The sequence below is a fragment of the Syngnathoides biaculeatus genome, chromosome 23 (genome assembly GCF_019802595.1).
Source record: "Syngnathoides biaculeatus isolate LvHL_M chromosome 23, ASM1980259v1, whole genome shotgun sequence".
In the NCBI taxonomy this organism is placed as follows: Eukaryota; Metazoa; Chordata; class Actinopteri; order Syngnathiformes; family Syngnathidae; genus Syngnathoides; species Syngnathoides biaculeatus.
In genome coordinates, this window is record NC_084662.1 from 12,566,980 (window position 1) to 12,592,283 (window position 25,304).

The 25,304-nt window shown below is 42.7% G+C and overlaps 1 protein-coding gene across 4 annotated transcripts in view; it reads right to left on the minus strand.

Moving 5' to 3' along the window:
* Positions 1-25,304, minus strand: part of fut8b (fucosyltransferase 8b (alpha (1,6) fucosyltransferase)) — a 197,926-nt gene that overhangs the window by 86,391 nt on the left and 86,231 nt on the right. The window contains exon 1 of one of the 4 annotated variants that reach the window (XM_061812711.1): positions 22,905-23,348. The exons of the other annotated variants lie outside the window; for them this stretch is intronic. The gene's annotated coding sequence lies outside the window, so the exon portion shown is untranslated. Of the gene's footprint in view, positions 1-22,904; positions 23,349-25,304 lie in introns of those variants that run through there. 4 annotated transcript variants of the gene reach the window in all.

The following is a 25,304-nucleotide window of genomic DNA, read 5'->3' on the forward strand; positions in this document are numbered from 1 at the left end:
TAATTGAATTTGGTAGCCCAGGTTTGGCACAAACAAAAACTTCACAAACCATAACAGAAATGACATTCTCAAGCCAGTTATTATATCAGCTGACTCTCTAATTAGTCCGTATATACACACATATACATAAATATTTCCTAGGATGTGACGATGCGGTCGCGTTTAACAGGTGTGAGATTTGAAGTTTAAATTGGAGGCCTTCCTGTGTGGAGTTTTCATGTTCTTCAGGGCCTTCCACATCCCCCAAAATATGACTGACATGAAATTCTCTACATGTTTGAATATCAGGTAACGGTAACATTTTCATACATTCATATGATCAGTCCTGTATGTACGGTATTTGTACAATATTTCTTTCCTGGAGTTTTTTTTGGGGGACCAAGCATTGGCTCTGGTCAGATCCCACCTGGAAGTTTTTACTGCCAACTGTCTCAATGCAAAATACACAATTTTTATGCATTTTGGAAGGCAATGAAGCCAAAAACAATGGCAAAAGAAAAGAGCTGCTGTCGCCTCTGACAAAAGGTGCAGAACTCAGATCAGGTCCATCTGGACGGCCAGTGGGAGAGAAGAACCTAACAGTGGGAACAGACGGCCCCCTCCTGCACGCCAGAGCTCAGGCCAATGTGGAAGCATGTGGGTTGGACACGTGTGTGGGTGTGTGTGTGTGTTTCTGCAAAGATAATGATAAAGTATAAGGGGGTCCAGTTCAGTTTCATTGACCGAGGCATGGTGTGGAACGAAACACGCTACCGGGGTGCCTGGGAAAATTGTCATTCATCCAGGTTGTTTCGTTTTCAGGGCATTGAAATCGATAGCAACTTCACCGTTCCGGCTGTCTCCCGCGATCGGGCTGGCCGGTGTGTCGGCTGTGGGGTGCGGAGGTGGATTGCGAAAGCAGCATCGCGTAAAACCGTAAATCCAATCCAAAGTGGCACAAAGCTGACTTATTTTGTCACACTATTAAAATTGTCCTTAGATGGTCTGAGGGTGTGTCGGCAAAAACAAAAGGCAAAAAAATAAATAAAATACTTCAGGCAGCAAATGTTCACCTTGGTGCAGTAAATCATGAAAACTTAATGTCTTTTTATGAGGGGGGGGGGTGGCATTTCACAGTTTGGTCCATCTCGTCACGCAATTATATGTAAGAAAACTATAGAAACTGACACGTTGCAACAAAAAAAAAAAACATTTTCCACACCACTTGGCCTTGACCTGGTTACAGAGAGAACGTCTGGATTTGTTGCCTCTGACGGTCTGGTCAGCACAGGAAGGTCAGCGCGCAAATAAACTCGATCAAACCCTCAGTTTTACAAGATTAGCACTCCCCTCACCTCCTATACGTGCCGGCCAGCGGCATTACACTGACGCAGCCGAGCATGGCCGACACGGGACACACACTCGGTCAGCAACAGTAAGTAAGTCAGCTCCGGAGCTGCACGAGTATAACTCGCAGCAAAATGGGAGGCACTTACAGCTACTGAAGGTGATCGCGTTTGATAAACAGAAGGGGGGGGGGGGTGTGTCAAGAGGCGCATCTGTGCATTTATGTAGCTATTCCGACAATTCTCGTCCATTGTGAGCGATACCCGCGCGATGGCGCGCCTGCCAGTTCGGGAAATGGGAGCATGAAACTGCGTGCACTGGAGGTGATGACAAAAGATAAGGCCGTTAAAAAGGCTTTAGTTGAATCCAGTGAGAAACTCCGCGGAAGGACAGTGAAACGCTACGTATCTCGTGTAGTGTGACATTCATTAAAAGATAATTTAAGTCATGCTCGAGTCAGGCGGATTACTACAACACATTTGACAATCATTGGGAATATAAATTGCACATAAGTTTTGTTATACCCGTTATCGTCCTGCTCTTTATTCAGCGACATTCCGTCCAGTATTGGGAAATTAGAACTCAATTAGATGAAAGTTGAACCTTTTGTTTTAATTTACAGTTAATTTGCGCAAGGAGTTAATGCCTTGGTTAATATATAATGGCGAAGAAACGGTGGAAGAAAAGATCAATCATCTGATTGAGTGAAGCCGGACTACGTTTCAATTTCATCTGGAATGTGGAAATGCAGGCAAATATGTAATAAGCCCGCGTGTGTAAATGTGTATGAGCGTGTCCGCCCGCGTGTTGCCAAGGAGACTGAAGACTGTTTGTCTAGATGTTCACTCTGTAATGGCTGACCTCTTTTTGAAACAGAATTTCCCCTACAGTTAAAATTCTTACTTATGCTGATTTTATATCCGTGTACAATCTTAAAAGGGTCCATCTCAACATAAGAGTGCGGTGTGAGCACGAAAATCCTGTCCTTTCATTATTGAAACCTCCATGCTTTGTATTCCTTTGTATAACAAGAAAGCTACGGAAACTTTATTAGGAGCTGTTTTCCGGAGTCGTGTTTACTCACAGCCACAAGAAATATCGACGACCGGCTTTGCTGCTAATAAAAGTGCTTCTGCTTTCTGTCGACAGGTTATCGATGTAGCTTAGAGTTTATATACAAGACAGTTGGGGACTGTGAATAATTGCAAACATCATGGTCCCAGATTGGAACTGTCAGTATTCAAAATATTATAACCCCAAGGATCCAGAATGCAGAACAAAGCATATCAGAACAGGAAAAGTCTTTTTTTTTTTTTTAATCAATGGAAACAACAACCTAGTATTGCATATCAACATCGCCCTGTGCCAAAACCAATGAAAAATCACCAGCAAAATTGGTCGATTTTTAAGCAGTCTTTTCATATTTTCTTGAGGCTACAGTAATTGTATTCATAATTTAATGCCACGATAACCAAAGGCTCGATCGATTAAACATAAAACAAGAACACAAAGAGAGCAAAGACCTTTGGCAGGGCTCAAACATTTGTCAACTGAAAAATCTATGCAATACCTATTAGAGATTTAGGATCTTAGTACAGATATTAGTTTAGATACTGACACTGGGTCGAACCCTCATGTCCAATTTGTTGGTCAAAACAACCGCTGAGGGCTTCTGATGTCCATGACACATGCGCTGACCTGTCCCCTCGCTTCTCCAAGCTCTGACATCATCAAAGTGGGACTCGTTCCTGCCCTGAGGGCTTTTGGTGGTTAAGTGTGATATCTTCAGAAGAGGAAGGCAATATAAATTACTTTTTTAAAGTCTTATTTTTGCCTCGTGTCACACCAATTTCTTCCTGGCCTTTTTCTTTACGAGGAATTTTCTTGCTTTTGCGGTGATGCGGCTAATTTGTGCATTTTTTTTCCTAACGGCCGCAAGGGGGCACTCGAGTGGAAAAGGTAAGAGTGAGACTGGTGGAATATATGTGCCGAGGAAGTGACTTTTACCGGTATATAATTTTTTTTTTTTTAACCGGCCCTGTTAGCGCTGTGCTCGCATGTTGGTGCTGTGTTACTGCCGCGTCTCAGTGACTTTTCCCGGTATGTTTTTTTTTTAACCGACCCTGTTAGAGCTGTGCTAGCGTGTTGCTGCTGTGTTACTGCCGCGTCACAGGCACTGTTTGGAAAGAAAATATATATAATTAAAACTTTTTCCGTGTATCGTCTTTCTTTGTAAATATGTTTCAATGTGGACACATGCGACTTTTAATCAGGTGCAGTTTCTATATGTACAAAATCGTTTTTTTCTTTAAAAACGTACTGCGTGTGACTTATAATCGGGTGCGCTCTATAGTCCGGAAATGATTGTCATAATTTACTGTTTGTGTACTTCTGCCGAGGAATCATCTCCCCCCAGAAAATTTAAAATTATGTGAATTGCACATTGCATAGACAAGTTTGTGCATGCAAAATGAAGTGCAAACTCGATTGTTTTTGCAAACATATGCAAGTTGTTCAATTTACTTACCTGGTGGACGGAGTATTATCGGAGTATTTTTAACGCATGGAATGTAATTTATCTCTTCAGATAAATTCATGATTAGGCCTTTTCCACTCATGTCATCATTTTCAAAATGCCAGAGATCAAAATGATTGGATCATTTTGTCTAGTCAACCAATCCGTCCATGACTACTCTTTAAATGACTGCATCCCTGCTTCCATGCCAGGCTACACAGAATAATGCTGGCCGAGGTCTTGGTGGATGGAGTTCAAATTCAGTTACAATTTAAACATTAACATTTTCATGATTGGTAGACGGGAATTGTTTTCCCATTTTGAATCACTTCGGCTTGGTAAATAATTGTAAAAAGTTGGTTCAGGTGATGTGTTCCAAATGCAAATTCTGGTATTGTGTGTAGCCCGATGAGGCCTAATGAGGCAGACGGGGTGCCAGAAGCCTTTGAGGAAGGAGCATGTGTCCACTGTTGTGTCGGGTCGCAGATGTCACCTGCTCCAGCAGCCAGCCTCGCACAACCCACCGCCCTCCCCACCGCTCGCCCACATGCCCCAAAGCACTGGAGAAAACAAGCTCACCATGTTGTTAGTGGTAGCATGGCTCTGTCTGATAATGGGATTAAAATGCAGCTCGCTGAATTACCGCAAAGGGCCACCACAGTCTCTCCAGCTCAAAGAGAATGTTACCCCAACCTTCTGGCTATACGGTAACGTGCCGTCTCCGGAGTCATGTCAAGTGGCGACAATGTAAGTTTAAATGAATTAAACGCTGCTGGCTGTGGCAAGGCCGGTAACCTTAAACAAAGCAAACGAGCAAGGAAGAAAGACTCGGGAAAAAAAAAAAAAAGTATACTTAGTTAATATCACCCGCAAGCAAAATTAGGAAGCCACCATGCATGACCACAGAACAAATCAGTGAAGGAACTGACAAGGGTGAGTGTATGTGTGTGTATGTCATACAATTTTTCACTGTTAATCTTTAAAAAGAGGTCTGTTAGTAATGTGGTCGTCGCTTTTAGAGAGCCTAACATTCCTTTTACACGCCTCACCACTTGTTTGTTGGGAAAAACCCACAGTGCTTCACCGCAGGATCCAGTCGTTTTAGATTATTGATGTGTAGATTTTATTTTTCTTCTACACGCACACGCACACGCACACGCACACACACACACACACACACACACACACACACCACACACACACACACACGCACGCACACACACTGAAGGTGTCCGCTCACATATCACTGGCATGTCTTTTGTGGGTGTCTTAAAATTACCGCGCATTATTAGCAAAGTGCTGCCAAGACCCGTTTTTATGACTCTACTTAATCTAAAGAATTTACAAGGTCATTGGCTGCCACCACTCCCTTCTATGCCTTTGTTGTACTACTTTGTCCTCTCCAGTTCCACTCATAACATGCCCACGAAATAAGCCAAGTGCTCCAAATCCGTGTCATACCTAATACTGTCACATCTACAAAAAAAGAAAAAAACAACAACAATGCAGCACATTTAGTTATCTAACAATGGCCAATGGCCAGTCCAGCTGGCTGCAGAAGTCAGGCAAAATAGATGGTAAAGTGTACACTGAAGCCCGCCGCACAGAGTCGAAGGTGATTGTACTGGACAATTGTGAAAAAAGAAAGTCAGTGACTCACACCTGCACACCAGCTGACCGACCCTTGCGCACATAGCAAACTCACTCCACCCAAAAATAACGGCACAACCCGTTGTTCTAACCGGGAAACATTTTGCGGTACCACGTGACGACAGTAATAAATGGAATACTACAAAGATCCGCACTCAAATAGTTTGATTAAAAGGGAATAAAACCACCTTCAAATTGACTGTTACTGTCCATTCATATTATATTCTTCTTTTTATAAGAATTCAGAAGAACCTTTAGTATACGGGGTAATAATCAGAAGAAAAAAAAAACCATTTTACACACAAAAAAAACTTTTAGAATCGAGAAAAATGCCTTAAGACCAACTCTCTAACCCTTGAGAGTAAAATATAGTGTTTGAGGCAAAATATAGTTTTCAGTGCGACTTGGCATCACTGTGTCCTATTTCTGAACAGCGCCTCATTTGACTACTGTTTATGAACAAGTTCCTTTCAAGGGTTGTGAATACCACAATTACACATGCAGTTTACTTCAAACAGACTGATGAGGGATTAAGATTCCAAGTGACATCGCATCAAAAACAGATTGTCCTGGACTAAATGGCTTTCCAATAAGTACAGGAAAAAGTGTTTGCCAAAGAGCGTACAGCATAAAATACTTGCCAAAAGTTAACATAAATTTGTTTGTGCGATTCTGTCGCCGCAACTGTCACCACGAGCCCCAGGAGGGCAGGCATTGAACCAAAAGGGAAAACAACACTGTTTCCCTCGAATCAACAGCCACGATTTTGAAATAATTTGGCCAAAATGTATCATGAGGTGCTGTGATGTAGTAGTTACTATAGAGCTCGTGCACCTACGTCATAAAATCACGTGACTTTTGTGTAGCTCGCCATATTGCCGGTCTAGCAAAGCATTGTTCAATGCCAAGTCGGTTGGAGACGACACGGAAATATGTCTTATAGCACAACACCCAGAGTCTTGTCAGATACTGTTAGACATTTAGAAGGTGAAAATAAACAAAGATAGTTGGAAAAAATTCAAAGTCGATGTTTTCGCCGATAAGAAATCGGACCGTTAGCCCGCTTCCGCTTGTCTAGGACAACTGGATCTACACATGGATCTGGTGAGGAAAGTCGTCGAGATTTACACGGAGAGGTTTGGAAGCGTATAAAAGTCTGGACGCAGATGAATACTTTGTTGCTGGATCTGTTCTCATCAGGAATAAATCCCACATAGTGACGGTTTTGACGGCACGTAAACGCGGAAGCGTGTTCAACGACGCGTTAACCGTGACCGGAACCCATCGATCTTTTCAGCTAGTATTCAATACAAATATCGATATTTAAAAAAATGACCCCTGGTTTTACACAAATGCTCAAATATATTTAATTATGATATTATATAAATATTATGATACAATATAAATATAAGAGGATGGAGTCGTCTCCACGGAATGTACACGGATTGCGGTCACGCTTAACCTCCGTAAACCTCTGCGACAGACTTTTTTTTTTATATGCATTTTTGTCAAATGAGCCAACTTGGCATTTTAAATACTTTTTGGTAATTTGAGATTGAGAAGAATAATTCCTACCTGAGATAAAGCGATCGCTATACAGGAGTGTGTGTATTTTGGTTGGCTACCATCCATCATGTTCAATTGCCGAAATCCATCGACATTTTCTGGTCTTTTCAGCTGGTATTCCATAGAATCATCTCTTTGAATATCTGTCTTGTCTGTTATGACAACCAACAGCACAAGAGGTCTTGGGTATTGTAAATATTCCCCTCTGGTTCAACATCGAGCAGCTCTGTTTGACCGGCAATAGGGCGCCGCGAAAATGGTGACGTCACGTGCACAAGCTCTTATACAGGTTGTCTGTTAGAAAGCATCAAGGCAAGGATGGGAAGGGGGATCTGGTTGGTGTAAACAGCTAATCCAGATGACCATCAGACAAGATAATAAAAAGAAGCTTGGTCAAGAGTTAGTGGAATTAAAGCAAAGCCTACTCTTTGTTGTTATGCTAATCCACGAGACAATGATCTCCAAAGTGCAACACTGCCTCTGTGATAAACATGGCTGAAGAGAGCCTCAATTAAGGGTGCGCATTGCCAGAGGAGGAAAAGAAATAAAGAAGAAAAAGGATGCTTCTTGAAAGAACACTGGATGTTGTTTGGATATTTAAGAACGCATTCAGAGGAACTGGAAACTCACGTGGCTGACCCATGATCTTGCTGTAACTTTCCTCCTTGAGAGGACAAATACACAAATTATATGCACGCAATTAGCTCTCAAATTAAGACAGACTAAGTAGCTTTTCATTAATGACAAGGAACAATTACAGCTCCTCATAACGCTGCATTGTGCCGTGCATTTCGTAACCTTGATAATTAGGTACGTCATTGAAGTTCATTTATTTAAAAGTCTTTGCATTTGCAGACTAAAAGCTTTTCTTTTTTTTTGCTTGCTCCTCATTTACATGCGTACATGACATCACAATACAAGCACATAACGGAAGGCCAGTTATTAAAACATCAAGTTTTATAATAAAGACAAAGTGCGGGGGTATCATCCTTGCAAAGAAAGCTGCTATTAGGGTGGATGTGTCAAATTTCTACTCGTTGCTGATGTCACAAGGTAAAAATCCAGCAAATTAATTTTTCATTCAGTTTCTTGAGGTAGTGATCACCATGACTATTTTGAAAATGGTTATTTGAAAGTCTGGTCTCAAGATACTCCAGGCATCATCACAAACAAACAGTATCGTATCGGTTCAGGGTATTAGCTTCCTGTCGTTATGGTTTTTTGGTGTGTGAGCTGTCCGCCATCATTTTTCTACTGATTTATCCCAGATGTCCAATCAGATAATCGGCTTTGTCGTGGCATTGCATCTGTTAGGGGCTCTCATCTTGGATGTTATCGTTATCTAAACATACGTATAGGTTGCTTTCTCTGGTCTCTGCGCCACATGGGGTCTTTCCTGATTGGTTGAAAGAAACTTCTAAAGGCTTAACGGTGCTTGGCAAGTCAAATAAACCAGATTCATTAATAGTTTTTTCGGTGCATCTCAATGTAATGCGATGCAATGCTGCCATCTACAGGGATATTTTAGTAAGTATGGTGGGTTACAAACCTAAATTTCATAGAAAAGCTGGGTGAGACCGTCCTTGTACTTGATGTATATAAATAAACATTGGTGGCAGTAAACAGTTGGTTAAATATAAACATCCATGCCAGTGAATGAGTAAACTCTGTTTTCCTCTGTGCTCCACTCAAATTAATTTAAGAATGTTGTCTGAAAAGGTGCATTAAATTATTCAATGTGACTTGGGGATCCCGTTCTTGAGTATTTATGCTAAATAGTCAGGTCAGTCTTGTTGACTAAACAACTTCTCTTTCTGTTCCCAACCAGGGAGCTGAAACGCTCCCGTACTGCTTATTTAATTGAGCTTGTAATGTCTGCAGTTTCAGGGTTATTTTTCACACTCGCCATGTTTTCTTCACTCTTCTTCTGTAGTTGAACCATCGCCCACAGTCCTGGTAGTATAGTCTTAGTATGCGACATCACGTGACTAAGAAAGTGTAACTGCGATTGGCTGGGTGTTCGCTTCTGACCCGAAGTAACCCTGCCTGATGGCACAGACGGTGAATTTTAGACAGCGAATTGTAGCCAGTTGAATTGCTAACATTTAAAAGTTACACTGAAATACAATTACTGAAAACGTGATGACTTTACATTTCAAATTCAAATCGCGTTTTCTGTGGCATTTCAAATTCAAATCCTGGTGGCAGTAATTTACTTCCTACAGGTAGCTCTGGTCAGAAGACCATCACCAGAAAAAATATTAATGAACACAATTACTGAAGAATATTAACTTCAATCTAGTCTCATCTTTTTAATCAACTTAAAATAATCATCATTAATATTACCTTTATATTAGGTTTGCTCGCACTGTGATACTATACGACACTGTCTGGAATCGCCTTTACTAATGGGATGTGTCTAAAGCTAGGAAAATATGTCCTGGATAAGAACAATACCAAAAAAAAAGAGCGCGAAGGAGGAGGTGACACCATGTGATGAGAAACCCATGAGGCTACATGACAGCTACGCCTGACGCAAATGGTCCCCTGCTGGTTTGCCAAGGACTTTCCCATAGGTAAATGCCAAAGCTGCCACTCATACAGATACTGAATAGGGACGAAAGGTCACAAAACTACTGCGGTAGTCAAATGTGCAAAGGAAACACCATGACATGCTAGAGTAAACTTTGACTGACAAGGGGTGAGCTATGAACAAGTTTCTTTTAGCTTCCAAATTTTGCCCATCTTTACAGAGCACCAGTCCCAGTTTTTGCAACCCATGACCTCTGCATGGAAAAAAAAAAAAAAGTCGGCAGGCTGAAGAAAGACACTTGGAATATGAGAGGATCCTTTGTTGTGTTACCCAGCAGAGACTAGTGGCATTTTTAAAGAAAGAAAAAAAAAAAAACAGCACCAGGCCATTGAACTTTGAAAAAAAAAAAAAGGTGAAAAATATCTACTAAAATAACACAAAGAACTCTCTACAAGCAGAAATGTTGTGGCTCACTTAACGCTACAATTTTAAGTGACTTGGAAGTGAAAAAAGTAAATATATTTGCTACTTTTTGATGGCAACATTGTGACAACAAATGAGTTATGACAATACCACGTGCATCTACTCACAATCTATGTAGACATTACAAATCAGAACTTGCCCCGCAGGCAAGATCTATATTGATATTTTTGCATTACAAAATGCAATATCTTTGAGCAAAGCTTGCTTTATTAGTGCTATAAATCTATTTTACTGCTCAATCAATAGTAAAGCGATTAGGGAGAGATACTTGTCAGGGTAAACAGAACATCGAGTACCGAGAAATATCATGAAGCAACAAGAAACCTTTCTAGGTCCGGTGGGAGACATTTGCACAATTATCCAAAGGGGATGCTGGCTCAAGTCAAATCTATCAAGGTAATCAAATCTGAATTGAATCGAATGTCTTCCAACTGCAGATTATCCTGCAATAAGGCTGATGTCGTTTAAGGCTTGGAAGTTGTAGCAAACAATCAAGTTAATCACATCTCACATGCCGGTAAAACTAATTTGCATCTGTTTTAATAAACCTAAAATGGTGGTGATGTATAAACTATGTGTGGGGCTGGTTACTGGTTTCAAAGTATACAGCAGTTTCACAGTTTGAAAACTGCTAAAATTTCCCATTAATAGGATAACCTGTTTTTATTTTTTTGAGTAGTTAGTGACAGAAGAGGCAATATTTCTAATAGCATATCACAATATACGCCCATCACTTTGACAAATTCAAGGTAACGATATATTCTTATAATTTCTTGAAGATTTCCATCCAGCTACAAGTTAGCATGTCAGATAATTTGGCTAATAGCATGGGTAAAAGCAGCTCCTTTCCACTCTAACATCCAGAGCAGAGAAGTAGCTACTCGTTTTCTGAAAAATAAACACTGGTACTCTTGTACTAAATTTTGATATTCCATCAATCCACTATTTTTTTGTACCACTGAGCATAAGTGCACGGGAGCCTATCACAGCTAACGCCGCGCGAAAGGCGGGCTATACCCAATCCCAGGACACGTACAAACAAACAACCATTCGCACTCACATTCACATCATGTTTTTGGGATGTGGCAGGAAACCGAAGTACCCGGAAAAAAATACATGCAGGAAAGGTGGATAAAATCCAAAAGGCGAGGCCGGATTCGAACCCAGGTCCTCAGGGCTATGGAGTAGAAGTGCTAACCCTAACCAGTCATCCACTGTTCCGCCATATTTTTATTTCATTCAGAAGAATAACGTTTTATTTCTTTCAACATTTACTAGTGCACAAATTATGTATGTTTAAAAATAAAATGCAGCGTGTTCAATGGAAGAAAGTTATTCATCCAAACAATTCAAAGTAATTTTGCATTTTAGACCACAACATTTTTCCTCAAGGTTATCAAAATCTGCTACCTACCTGCCCATGCCAAAATTCTCATTGTCCTTATCGTTTCCTCAGATAAACTCACAACTGACTACACGGGTGTGCCGGAATGTGTTGCAAAATAAACTCTTTAGAGTGAAATTTGAATTATTTTTATGTTATATTTGAGCCACATCTCTTACAGTAAAAGCTACCCAGCTGACTCTGCAGTGATTCCCAATATTTTCAACAAACCCCTGAGAAAATCCCGACAAATGAACATTCCGTGAAGCAAACTCATTATCTGGCTCCATCTAAAAAGGAAGAACAACTGTTATGAGTTTGAGTAGTTTCATATTAAGTGCTTGTGTTCCAACAACAAATGGCCCTCATGCACGATTTCTGCTCCAACGCATCGATCTCAAATTGTACTCGAGTTCCATTTAAGGCACTGATTGAGCACCACCCATAATTGTTTTTTGCTTTGTCAAAATGTAAGAATTCTAATATGTGCGCAATTCAATCAGCACCGTTTTGCGCAGGGAAATATTAACAAGCGCGGCAATCAGTAGGACACATACTTCTTGCCAAGGCAGGATAATCTTAGTTGGGATCACTATCTGAGTTACTTTAATTGTGGGTATTTTATCAGGAAGGTCAAATCCATTTATTGTCTGTGACGATTATCCTTTTCAGGGTAACAAGTGGACTGGAGCCCATTTTCGCTAAGGACTGGCGGCCAGTCAATAACGCTCGCTGTGAATGGGCATTTAGCGGGTATTAATACCACAACAGCTGCATAAAAGTCATCTATGTGAATCACTACACTACTAATGTCCCATTTTTCATTGAAATTCAATTAAATCTTCACGGTAGGAGGAGGATGGATGCAAATGACTTGTTATTATTCATAACGCTGCACATGAATACATTTGAAATGACCAGAGAGTAAAACCTGATGGCGTTCCATTTGACTTTTGGTGCATTACGTAAGCACAAAGCTGTCAAATGACATTCGTGAAGTTCTGCACTGTTCTGTGAATGTTTGTGACTGCCGGGTACAAAGGCAGAGTTTGCCCTACATTCAGTGTGCTCGCCGTCTGATTGTTTCCATGCAATCTTCCACAGGACCAGCGATGTCCGTAAAGCGTAACAAATGTGGGCCGGTGACGTCATAAGCGATCAAACGTTTTATTTTTTTATACTACAGTTGTCAGATTACAGTTGCCGTATTTTCCGCACTATAAGGTGCACCTAAAAGCCTTTAATTATCTCAAAAGTCGACCGTGCGCCTTATAATCCGGTGTGCCTTATATATGGATCAATAGTGAGCCTTTAGTGCAGCTCCATCTAATAGATTACATAATGTAACCCCAGCCTCTACTGTAGCGTCTATACTATGCCTTATATATGGAAAAAAAAAAAGTTTAGAAATAGGCCAATCATTGAAGGTGCACCTTATAATGCGGTGCGCCTTATAGTGTGGAAAATACGGTACTTTCATTTATCAGCCAATAGGTTTTTTTTTTGTTGTTGTTCATGAGAACCAGGGCTTAATATGCTTTAGATATCAAAATATGCTATTGATGCTCAGGCAGCAGATACTTATAAACGAACTACAGTGCTTGAGAATATAAGGAATATCAATAACCAGGACACTTGATTCAGTCACAGTCCAGGTCACAAGTATAGACCAATTTTCAGCCTTTCTTTTAGTAATGACTCATAAAAGAGCTGAAACACACTATATTCTTATCTATCCATGACTAAAATGCACATAATGACTAACTATAATATTGGAAAAAAAAGGCAAAATACTTGATGGAGCTGTTTGGGGCAAAGACTTGAGGTGACGTGCATATTTTCCTTCAACCCACGTGTGCCAAAGCAGCCAGTGCCGCAATCACAACTAACGGTGACGAGGATTGGCATGATGAAACTGGAAATACAGTCACTACTTCAAGGTTGTCTAAAGATGATGACACCGAGCTTCCTTTTACACTATGCACACGCGCACACAAAAGAAGTACACAGAGAATGATCGGCTTGTCTATATTTATGTGGCTATCAGGCACGTCAATGAAGTCTGCACGAAGTTGCTCATATGATGTGGCTTCAAATACACTCATATTGAAGTTACTTCTGGAGACCATCTTCAACAAGTAATGCGTACTGTTAGGCTCATGTTTTTGTACTGTGGATAACTGACATTCCTTCCAATTGACAGCTGCTCATTAAAGTTAGTGTTTTTCAATTACTTTTGAAATGAAGTAACCACTTAAGTCACTACGTCACTTTCGAGCTAGAGTAATCAGTCGAGGAACCAGTCACTCACATTTGAAAAATGTACGGGAGTGGTCAGTCATGCCCGCAGATATAAAGTTGCAGGTGTGTGTTCTTTTTGTAATTATGAGTGCAGACCTTTAAGAGCGGAAGGGGCGGTGTCAGGTAAACTCGGAAGTACAAGCAGCACTGGCTCGGTTTTCATGTGCGCCGGGAGTGTGCGACAAGTCCGCGATTGCGCAGTGGCGCAGCTTAGCGGGAACATTGGTCAAGACTACACAAAATACGCGACGTCTTTCAACATCTATGTATTTCTATTCGCAACAAATTTTACGCGCGGGATTTTTGGTGCTCGACTGTGCAAATTTGCGAACGCGATGGCGTGCAGGCGCATACGTGCCCGTCAAATCACAGTGACTGAAGCAACGGTTACTTTTCCAATGTAACTGTGCCAACACTGCACAGCACCATGCTGGGCCAGCGGATCCAGCCACTGAAATCCAATCAAGCCAATCCTTCACGATCTTCCCCATACTCTCCCAACGGTAAGCAGAACCACATATAGAAATACATATATTTTGACTTTGATGAATATATTCAGATGGGACAAGAAAACACCACACTCCCTCTTATACTTGGCACACACATGAGAAGGGCCTAATGCTAAATGAAATATTGGATCCCTTCCAGGGCTGCTCATTGGAGCTGACCTGGAATTTTGACATATGAATGGAGGTCATAGAGAGTATTTTTCTTTTCTCCCCCTTGGGGATCAACAATGTTGCCACAAAAAAAAATCCCAAACATAGCAAATAAAAAAACAGATATAAAACCGGATATAAAAAGACCACAGTGCCAGTGAGTCGGATAATGTAGTCCTTTCATCGGGGTCCAGGTTACACCTTCTCCCTGGAGTTCACCTCTTTCAGGACTTGTGTGATAGTTTCATGCGGGTCACTCAATACTGGTTCAGATCCCATTCTCAAATTGAGGCGAGCCAATGCAGCTGTTCTCTTGAGAGTGGGTAGAAATGCAGTGGGCGCAGAGAATTTGGGACCGGTATAATAGTCGGAACCCTCTGCACACAGAGCCTGGCTGTCACACAACTGCTGTACAAATGTGTACAAAATGATCCCATTCTGTCATGTGAGCTCAGAGTCTTGTTCTTTGGTGACGTCGGGTATTCTGTGTCCTGAGCACGGGACCGATTTTGGACTATCATCACTCGCATCGTGTTAGTCGGCATCTGGGTCTCTGGTCGCATTTAAATCTGTTCACTGGGGAAGGAGAGGGTATGAGAGAGCTTTGCGATGTGACCGTTTCCCCCTCAAGTTCCGCAGCTGTCCCAATTATCATCTTGCTCTTTTCCCCAGATTTTTGCCTCCCTTGCTGCCCATATATATGTGCCACCCAACTGCGGATGGCCCGGATGACGCCGTTTGTGCTTTCAGGACACTCCCACACCGAGAGTGCTTCGAAGACGGGATGCAGTGTTTTTGACAGTTTTAGGATGGATGCAGATCAGACTTAGGATGGGGACTATTGTGCGTCGAATACAAAGTAGACACTACACTCCTTTCAGGTGAATTGGGTTTTAGCGGAATTTCTCCAGCAGTCCAAGTCAGCTCTGGTTCAGGTGTCAACGATGGACCCAGTGGTGCTGAGGAGGATGTTTTATGGGCCGTGGGTACAGGACATTGGCAGATTTTTGTGGGTCGGTGGGTGTTAGGGTGTCATTTTTACAATTCCGAATGAGTCGGATTCTGTGCAAAAGTTAATGTACTGCAATGTAAATGTCACGTGTAATTGTATAACGTGACTTGTATAATGTGCTGGATTGTTTGAGGTTACTTGACACAGCTAGCCATGACGTGGCCATCCCATTAGTCAGTATCACAGCAATCAGATAATTATGTTTGAAAACTTCATTGGCATCAAGAAGAGGAAGTATAACAATCTCAAACATTGCTTTCAATGAAACAGGGCGAGAGAAGTCAAGTGTTAAGGGTGTAACTACACATCCCTGTCCTAGTATTATGGCATTCTCTCTGTTAAGCCTCCGACGTTCCCTCTGAAGACAGTATTTGGGGGGCCACTTTGCACCAATGAGTGTCAGCGACGCAGCCTTAAACAAGCAGTGACAAAGACAGGTACCTTGTTTGATTTCCAACCAAATTTTTTTGCGCAACCCCAAAGAAACTAAAATAGACTAAGGTTTTTCATACTTATATGAATTTTGTTACTACCAAAGTACCAAGATTTCAAAATATTCTTTCGATTCCTACGTAAGTAAGCTAAATGAGAACAAGTACAAAGCTTGTAATTGAAGACGCTTTGCCACGAATGAAATTCAAAGCACATTAAACAAGCACCAGTTGATTGAAGTCCCATCAACTGGAAATGAGGATGAAAAGGGGAGGAAAGGAGGAAGATTAACAGAAAGCTTTTGGATAGTTACAAGAGTATTTCTGGACATCTCAAGTGCGGAGAGGAGGAAAATTTTTTTTTGTAAAAACGCACGTTGCCAGCTGCAGCAGCAATGACTCCTCGGGAAACGCACATAAGCCACACGCGTGCAAAAAAAAAACAAAAAAACATCCTCTCTGATGAAAGGACACCGCAGGCTGCAGAGACAAACAGGACAAACAGCAGCACACTTTTTGTGGGGCCATCCAAGGCAGAACCTCTGACAGGTCACAGCAGCCGTGAGGAGAGCCCCTGGAGCCCTCTCTCCTGACAAATATACATTTTAACATCCTGCCAGGTGTAGCTCGAGCTGTGCAAGCTTCGACTCGGATTCCACACAAATCTGAGCCCGCAGAGGCAGCTGGGTAAATCCGGGCTACGTTTCAAACGGGCAATGCAGTATATTGACTATGTATTAGTGATGAGGTGAGGTTCACGGCTGGTGAGGAGCTGACAAAGTCAGATTTATAAATAAATGAGCCAAATAGTGGTGTATCTGCATCAAACAGACAACCCAAGTTCATAAACATCTAACTTATTCAATAGGCTGCATATTATATTTCAAAATGTGGTGGCAATATTTTTTTAAATTTACAGGGAGGTGTTGACAGAAATATTGTATCGTTTTAAACTCTATTAGAATGCTTAAACATTTTCAAAATGGTCCACGGAGGGGCCTCCCTGGCCGCCCTGGCACCAGGATTCATGCGGGTTTAAATCTTTAACCACCAAACAGAACGATAAAATCACACGACAGGTGGAAAAGCAGTGAGACACTAAGGCAAGCCGACACGCGGGAAGGTCTACAGGGGTGTTTTCTTGCTCGAGTGCGAGAGAATGCTATCACCTTGGATAAGACCGTGCACCTCAAACTGGAATTCAGTACCCTTAGACCCAGACTGCTTTTCTCCATGGAAACCTGCCTCTCACTCGCTCTGTGATTGGCTCTTACGATACAGACACTCTGTCTTACGACGCTGATAATAATGGGCCGCTGGAAGGATGAGCGCAGGAGAGCGATGGCAGAGAGGCGGCTTTTCCAACCAATTTTGCCCTCTGAAAGGCAGCAGTCTGGTGCCTGGGAATAAACACACAAGAACAACAGCCCGCTGGGCAAATTGCAGATGAGCAATGTATCCTAAAGAATCTCAAGTAAGTCAGAACCAGGCTCAGAGGCTCATTTTTAAGTCTATATGAAGCCTTTAAACAAACAGTCTATAAAAAGGATAAAAAAATATTCTTGGGCAAAAAAACGAGGACCCAAACTGAAGCCCCATTCAACAACTTTATAAGAGATGGAATATGTGGAGAAGCCTGCACAGACAAAAACATAATTCCCACAAAGCGATGCTGTGAGAATACCCGTGTAGGTACTGCCACTTTGGCTTTTTGGGTTTTGTTTTTGAAAATAGGTGTTGTTTGTGTTTCGTTTATTCATCTCGCTTGTCTCATCCAGCTGACACTTTCAGAGAAAGAAACACGGATTTCGAAGGACGAAGGGGGTCGGTGGGGAGGGAAAAAAACACACATACATACCTACATGCAGTACATAAAAGCACGCACACACACGCAACATGCCACACTGGAGCCAATATCGAGAATTATACACACACAGTACACTGAGCCAAAACACTGTGACGCTTGAAATTAGAATGTCTTTTCATGCAAACCGAGGCGCCTGCTGTGCAGGTGACAGGCTGGTACTGCAGACAGCATTGAAATGAAAAACAAAATCCAAATGCGCTTTTAAATAAAACTCCATTCGGCGGAGACGTGCGGCACTGCGCTGAATGCGGGGTTGGCTTTTGCCGTGCCACTAATGGGCGCCCCTGTTTCATGCAGATAAAACTGCGCGAGTCGCCGCCCAGTTGGACTCGCCATGCTTGATATCGAACCGCCCTGGCACTGTAGCACTAATAAGTTCAATGAAGTCATTTCTCAAAAATGAAGACTGACGAGTCATGAAGGGTGGAAACCCAGACGTAGGGTGGAGGAAGGCAAAGATCTTTGTAGAAAGTGCAGTACTTGTAGTAGACAACTCTACGCTGCATGGGTCAAGTGAGGCATTTACAACGGGCAAGTGGCACAATTTGTCAGCATAAATAAAAAGTACAAACAGTATCCAACTAGATAGCTACAGATCAGAATTAGACCTTGTAGAACCCCATAAAGTAACACCAGCCTATAATGTTATAATGGCCCACAACCTAATAAATTTGCCCTTTTTAAAATGTATTAGGCCCCATAATGTAATAACTGACCAATAACACAATAAAAGTCCTGAACCTGTAACGGGCCAATGATGTAATAACTAGACTTTACGCCAATTTTAATCAACCTGATCTAAATTGGCCAATAACTGGCATTTTTTTTGCTGATCGGCATATTGGTTTTGATGTCACAATGCGCCGATCCGATGAATGACGTCAATGATTGGCTCTCCAAAAGACATTTACTCCACTAGTTTATTTTTATATATCAGTATTTATATATTTTTTTCCAAAGTCTTTTGACATAGTACTGTAAATATCCGACGGTGCCATCAGAGAGACAAGACTACATGTAATACGCGGATTACCGCAAGACAAATTTGGTTTTTCACAATAGACAACTGCAATAAAATCTTTTATTCCGATACCAGCACGTCCCGTTTTTTACAGTCATTGGGCTTTATCTTCCATCTGTCCATCTTGTGAAATCTGATGCGACTGGATACATTGATTCCCGTGGGGATGACAACATGTGCTGACTGTATTATAAGAAGAAAAGGAAGGTGGGGGGGGGGGGTGTTGGTGGTCACGGCGCTCAAGACAAGGGAGGACGGAAGGCTTGTTTGAGGTGTCTTCATGTACTTTTAATACAATACAACTCGCAAGTTGGCAAGAAAACGTCACGTAGACTAGCACGCTAGTGCTGACGCTCGTGGTTGTGTAAATATGCTGCCGTCCTGTTGAATACATGATCGGACCAAAGCTCAGTGATTTCCTACCTTTATGAAGCCAAGTCACAATCAAAAAAATCGTACGGCACACCAACCTCAGACCGATCAAGTTGGTGTAAAGTCTAGTACAGTGAATACTCGGTTCTCGAACGAACATTTTGAGATATTTTTGCTTCTGTTTTCGAACGAAAATCGGTAGCTGACCCACAATGCGCTTTGTTGTGAGGTCCCACGCCGCCGAAAAAACGTGGAAATAGCATAACGTGCCCGATCAGCTGACCCACGACGCGTGTTATTATTGTGTATAACACAACCTCCGTACGCAGACGAGTCCCGCTAGATACATTCATAAAGTCAAATATCGATTCAGTTTTCGAACAAATGGCGACTCGGACCACCGTCTGGAACGGATTGTTGTCCAGAACCGAGGTTGTACTGTATTAACTTCTTACTTTATATTGATAACTTACTATTACTGACCTGGTTAGAAAAAAAAATATTTGCAAATATAACAATTATTTTATGGCCTGCTATAGGTCTCTTTCAAATGTGGCTAGAAATGGGCTACATATCGGATACTTGCCAACGTGAAAAGCAGAATAAACGGAAAGATCGTCGAGCTAAACTTGACATAATCCAAAGACAATACACCATCAAAGCATCTGCCCAAACAAGACGTGAATTGTTTAATGGCTTCCGAAAGGATAAACATAGCCATAATGTGATTCTGTATGTGACAATTGAAATGTGCATTAAAATAGGAAGTCAATCAAAATCGGACGCAGACATTTCATCGGAATTGGCCACTTGACTCCGCGGTGTAAATCCAGCCTAAGCGGAAAAATAAAGACAAAGAACTTGCAAAAGCAAATTGTGATTGCCGGTCACAAATCCAATCAAGCTCTTGGATTTTAAGTGCTTCATCAAAATTTATGCAAGCAGGAATATACTGTCCCAGAGTAATTATTTGCATTTTGCTCAATACAAATAGGCCCGCTCTTGGACATTCCTATTAGCTATGAACTGGCAAAGGGTGGAGGTAAAAGATGATAATCTTTGCTTTGCGTAAAAGAACACAGAAGACTCGAAATGCATTTGACTGGTCTTGGCAATATGTCCGACTGTTTACTTATTCATGACTAGATTAAGGCTGCTAACTCAATCAGTCTGCTTCATGTTATCGTGGTGGACGTTATTACATAACATTAATGATGCATTCGTTTCCACGGGTGTTGACTTTCCACCGCGCTGGCATCAATTCACGTGATAGTACGACAGATATTAGTCACGAGTGAATAGAAATGATATGATCATTGTGCCACGGACAGTATTATAATGAGATGATTGATGGTAAATACATCAAGCAAAGACTAATAAAGGTATGGAGTGTGTTGGAATATATTTTGTACTACAGCCCTCCGCAGTCAGATTTGTTTTTATTTTTAAATATGCCTCCAAAGCCGCAAATGTGAAGAAGCCTTAATGCACAGACTCCACAAGCGTCTCGTGCCTTTTTCCATCTGGGTGCATAATTTCTCATCATATCCGGAGACCGCATAATAGTCAGAAATTGAATTGACGGATAATGCCTTTAAAGCCAGACGTGTCAGTGTGAATCGTTGCATTGCGATTTTTTCATGCCCGACCCGGGCATTTCATGTGGAATCGGAAAAGCATCTGATGCGAGTTCAGCGTGAGCGAGCGAATGGCGCTCATCTGACCGATATGTTATCAGAATGCGGGAAATGTCACAATCGTGCAACCAAACAGGCACGCCACAAAACCAACGGCAGATGGAGAACAAAACAGTGTGTGGTAAAAAAAAAAAAAAAAAAAAGAGGCTCCAGAAATGATAAACACAAGAAAATATTGCCTTGAAACTGCCAAAATGGGTCGCGGACTGAGCACGTTGAGGTGATGGATGCATCTTGACTGGGAGCCCGGTTTAGTCTGGGTTGTTGGTGGAAATTTTCAGCACATTTATATGTTCGGTTTAAAATGTAACAAGAGTAATGATGACACTTTCTTGGGAGGAGGGCTACAACTGCATTTTTTTCATCATTTTTAGAAGAGCAGATTATTACAAATGGGAAAATCAAATGCCTGGGAGCATCCTTGATGAATTATGTCCCACGTTAATGTCCCACTGTATTAAACACACACTCATAGGATACAATAATCCTGATGGAGCATATTTCCAAAAGAAAAAGTCACACCAGAAAATCCATCCATCTGTTTTCTTTTGCCGCTTATCCTCACTCGGGTGGCAGGGAGTGCTGGAGCCTATCCCACCTGTCAAAAGGCAGGAGGTGGGGTACACCCTCAACCGCTTGCCAGCCAATCACAGGGCACATAGAGACAAACAGCCGCAGTCACAATCACACCTCGGGGCAATTTTAGAGTGTGGTGCATGTTTTTGGGATGTGGGAGGAAACCGGGGTGCCCGGAGAACATGCAAACTCCACACAGGCGGGGCCGGTATTGAACCCGGGCCCTCAGAACTGTGAGGCCAACGCTTTACTAGCTGACCCACCGTGCCGCACACCAGAACACACACACACAAATTGTTGTCTTAAAATCAACCAGCGGTGAAGAGCCAGTGCCCACATCAGCGCACACAAGGCCGACTCTTCAACCTAAATTCTGATATTTCTTCCCTGATATGTTATCCCTTCATTTCATAGCGTTTCTTCTGGCTGTGCTGGTGATTCCAGTCGTGAATGTCAGATGTGCTGGCATGTCCATCCAATCTGCTGAGTGCCTTCGGAATTAGTCCCGCCGGCCCATGTAACTTTGACTAAATTTGCAACGGGACAGTTCGTTTCCATTTAAAATCAATTCAAATTTATCCAGCGTGATCGCCCTCCATCACGTCAGCATTTTTCCATCCCGTCATTAGTTGGTCACAGCAAAACTTCTCATATAACACAGTAATAACAATTGTGCCACTTTTACCCCTGCGTCCGGGCCTCACACTCGTATGGTATTTAAAATAACAACAGAATTGACGATGAGGGCCATAGTGAACATGCACACAAAATTTAAAAAAAAAAAAAAAAAAAAAACACCAGGCGTGGAGTGATATGGGCAAAGCAAGTGCTTATAACAGAGCACAGACGGGGACCAGAACCACACCTCCACGTAATGACAACAAACGCACGCCTGACCTGTATAATGATGAGCTCCTGCAACACATGAAGCACCACCGCATGCACAATATATCCAGTAACAACAACAACAACAAAAAACGTGGAACGAACAAACGAAAAAAATGCAGGGGATGATGCGATGCACACGGTTGCATTGTTGCGCGTGGGTTGGAGGTCACGCATATGGACTGCCAACCGCACCAGACACACACAGTTAGCTTCTTCGCTATACGCCTTGTAGCAGCTTGGACGCATCGAGCACACACCAACGCCGAAAATCAAACGACAAGGTTCCGTCCGAACAACCATGACAGTTGGGCAGATGCACCGGGATTGTTTACCTGCTGATTTTCAGCGCCTGGCTGACGGGAAACAAGCGACACAAGAGCGGCGCTAAATGGGGAAGTAGCGTACCCGGGCACGAGCGCGACATCCTTCCGGGAGCCAAGCCGGAGGAGTACCCGCGGAACCGGACCGGGGAGAGCTGCTCCGCGCAGCCGCCGCTCGGCGGGCACCGAAATGCGGCAGCGACGCAGGCAACAGGCCGGCGGGGATGTCGCGGGGTGGAGGTGACGGCCGGGACAATCGGGATAGCAGCCCCCGCAGAGACGGATAAATCTTCCCCAGCGTACCTGGACGTGCGACGCCGGCTTCTTCCACAGGCATCCGATCGGGTCTGACGAGGCGGCGGGCGAACTCTGTTGGCTGCGGGGCGGGAATGAGTGGAAACCGGAGGGGAACTGAGACAGCGGGGCAAAGAGTCGGAACAGCGAGGCTGGCTGGACTGGGGAGATCTGCCGGTGTCAAAGTACACCAGGGAAGGCAAGAAACCCACTTCCGCAAAGAGATTTTCACAATAATGCGAAAAGGGACACGTTGAAAATCTGTGCCGCTATTCAACGATTTTACATGAGATATTAACATGTACAGTAGTGAACATTTTTTATTTATAGTGCATGGATTTTCCCAAGGGATGAATACTCTGTGGTGATGGTGTTATTTTATTATTTTAAGCTCTTAGTGACGATCATACTAATAATACAATTTTGAAAATAATATCTCCCAACATATTTCCCGTGTGTATGTATAGGTCTTACAGATTTTGAATACAATATTGCATACAAATACAGAAACATTTCCTCACTGTTGATGCGATGAGCGTCGACCTCTTTATTTGGAAGGCTTTACAATTTTGTTTCCGGTTACCTCTCTTGACCGATGCTGAGCCTGGTGGCTCGTCGGGCGAGGGGAAAAACTGGAGCACGTCCCCAAGTGCTGCAATTGGGTATTGCAACTTTTTACAGGCCTCATTTGTCACGCGTGGGCATGAGTTTGCCTGCAAAAACACGGAATTTATCGACGCTGACGTCTTCATGGCGACGTGCATAAATCTACACCAGGCTCTAACTTCGCGTGCAGGTAAAACCTTGTGGTAGAACAGCGAATGGTCTGAGCCGCTTATCCTCACAAGGGTCGCGGGAGTGTTGGAGTCCGCCCCAGCTATCTTCAGGCGTGAGGCGGGGTACACCCTCAACTGATCGCCAGCCAATCACAGGGCACATAGAAACAAACAACCACTAACCCTATGGGCAATTTAGAGTGTCCAATCAACGCATGTTTTTGTGATGTGGGAGGAAACCTGCCCGGAGAAAACCCAAACAGGTTCAGGAAGAGCAAGCAAACTCCATACAGGCGGGTCTGGGACTTGAACCTTGGTCCTCAGAACTGTGAGGCAGAGGCTCTATCCAGTCGTCCGGAGTGCATTTCGGTGCCTTTTTTCAAATTTTACTCAAGTTAAAGGAGTTAAATCAGTAATTATGCTTTAAAGTACAGAGTGAGAATACTTTTGTCACCGCTGGAATCACTTATCAGAAGCTAATGCGCTTGGCTAATGCTATAATGCACACCCCTCAAAGATATAGCGCAGCCCTGCTTACCTTTTGACTTCTACCGTGCGTGCCCGGACTCAGAAAGAACGGCGCCTGTCACCACTCGCTAATTTACCCAATATCGCCGTCCCCATCACTGCTGCCGTTGTGCAGATTGGTCCCACTCAGACACATTTTTGGAATTCGCCAGATAACAGAAGAGTTGTTTGTTTAATTTCCCACACGACTGTGCAGAGCACCACCCCTCCCCCCGACACACACACATCCAATCCAAATTTGTACACAAACGATTTACAAGGGAACGTTCCGCAAAAGGTTTCCTCCCCCTTTAAAACCACACTGTACAATACCGTTTCCTTCTCAAAGTGCTTTCTTCTTCAAAACAATTTGCTCACTTACATTTCTTTCTTTTTTTTTTTTTTTCATTTAAGCGATAAGGCAAAGCAAAGCAGCTCCGGAGATGTTATCCGACATGATAAATTCACAAGAGGGGGAATACATCCAAACTGATGAGGACGACGACGTTCCCGTTGCGGCAAGCACGGGAGACTGGGAATTCAATTCGGGACGTGTCACCCGCCGTCGACAGATTTTTACACTTGATGAATTATTTTGCATGAGTGGCGACCAGATTGGTTCAAACATATTGGAGTAGGGGCGGGGGTGGGGGGATGCTTTCATGTTCCTTCCCGCATCTTGGAGACATCTTTGAGGCATCCAAGAACTGGGAATAATGGATGTACCTTGCATTCAGGAGTAGAAAACAAATCGAGGGAATTGCTGTTGTTAGCATGAAGGTCAAACGGCTGCGCCCCAAGCATCGCCACATAACGAGTATTTAGCCGATGTAATTGCCGCGTTAGTGACCAGGAGTTGAAAAAAAAAAATGGAAATTGTTTTTACATTTCACACAGAGTACTATCAACGAACACGGTGGGAATCATGCCGAACGACGTGGCTCGTGTTCTGCGGTGTCGATTTTAGCTCATCTGCCGCAAAGCGGTGTGCTCCTGGGGTTCAAATCTCGGCTACGGGCTTCCTGTGTGGAGTTGGGATCAAAATGATCTATCAATGTCAATCTGAGTTTGTATAATTTTTTGTTTATATGAGTACAGCTTGGTTGTTTCAATGTGCCCTGCAGAT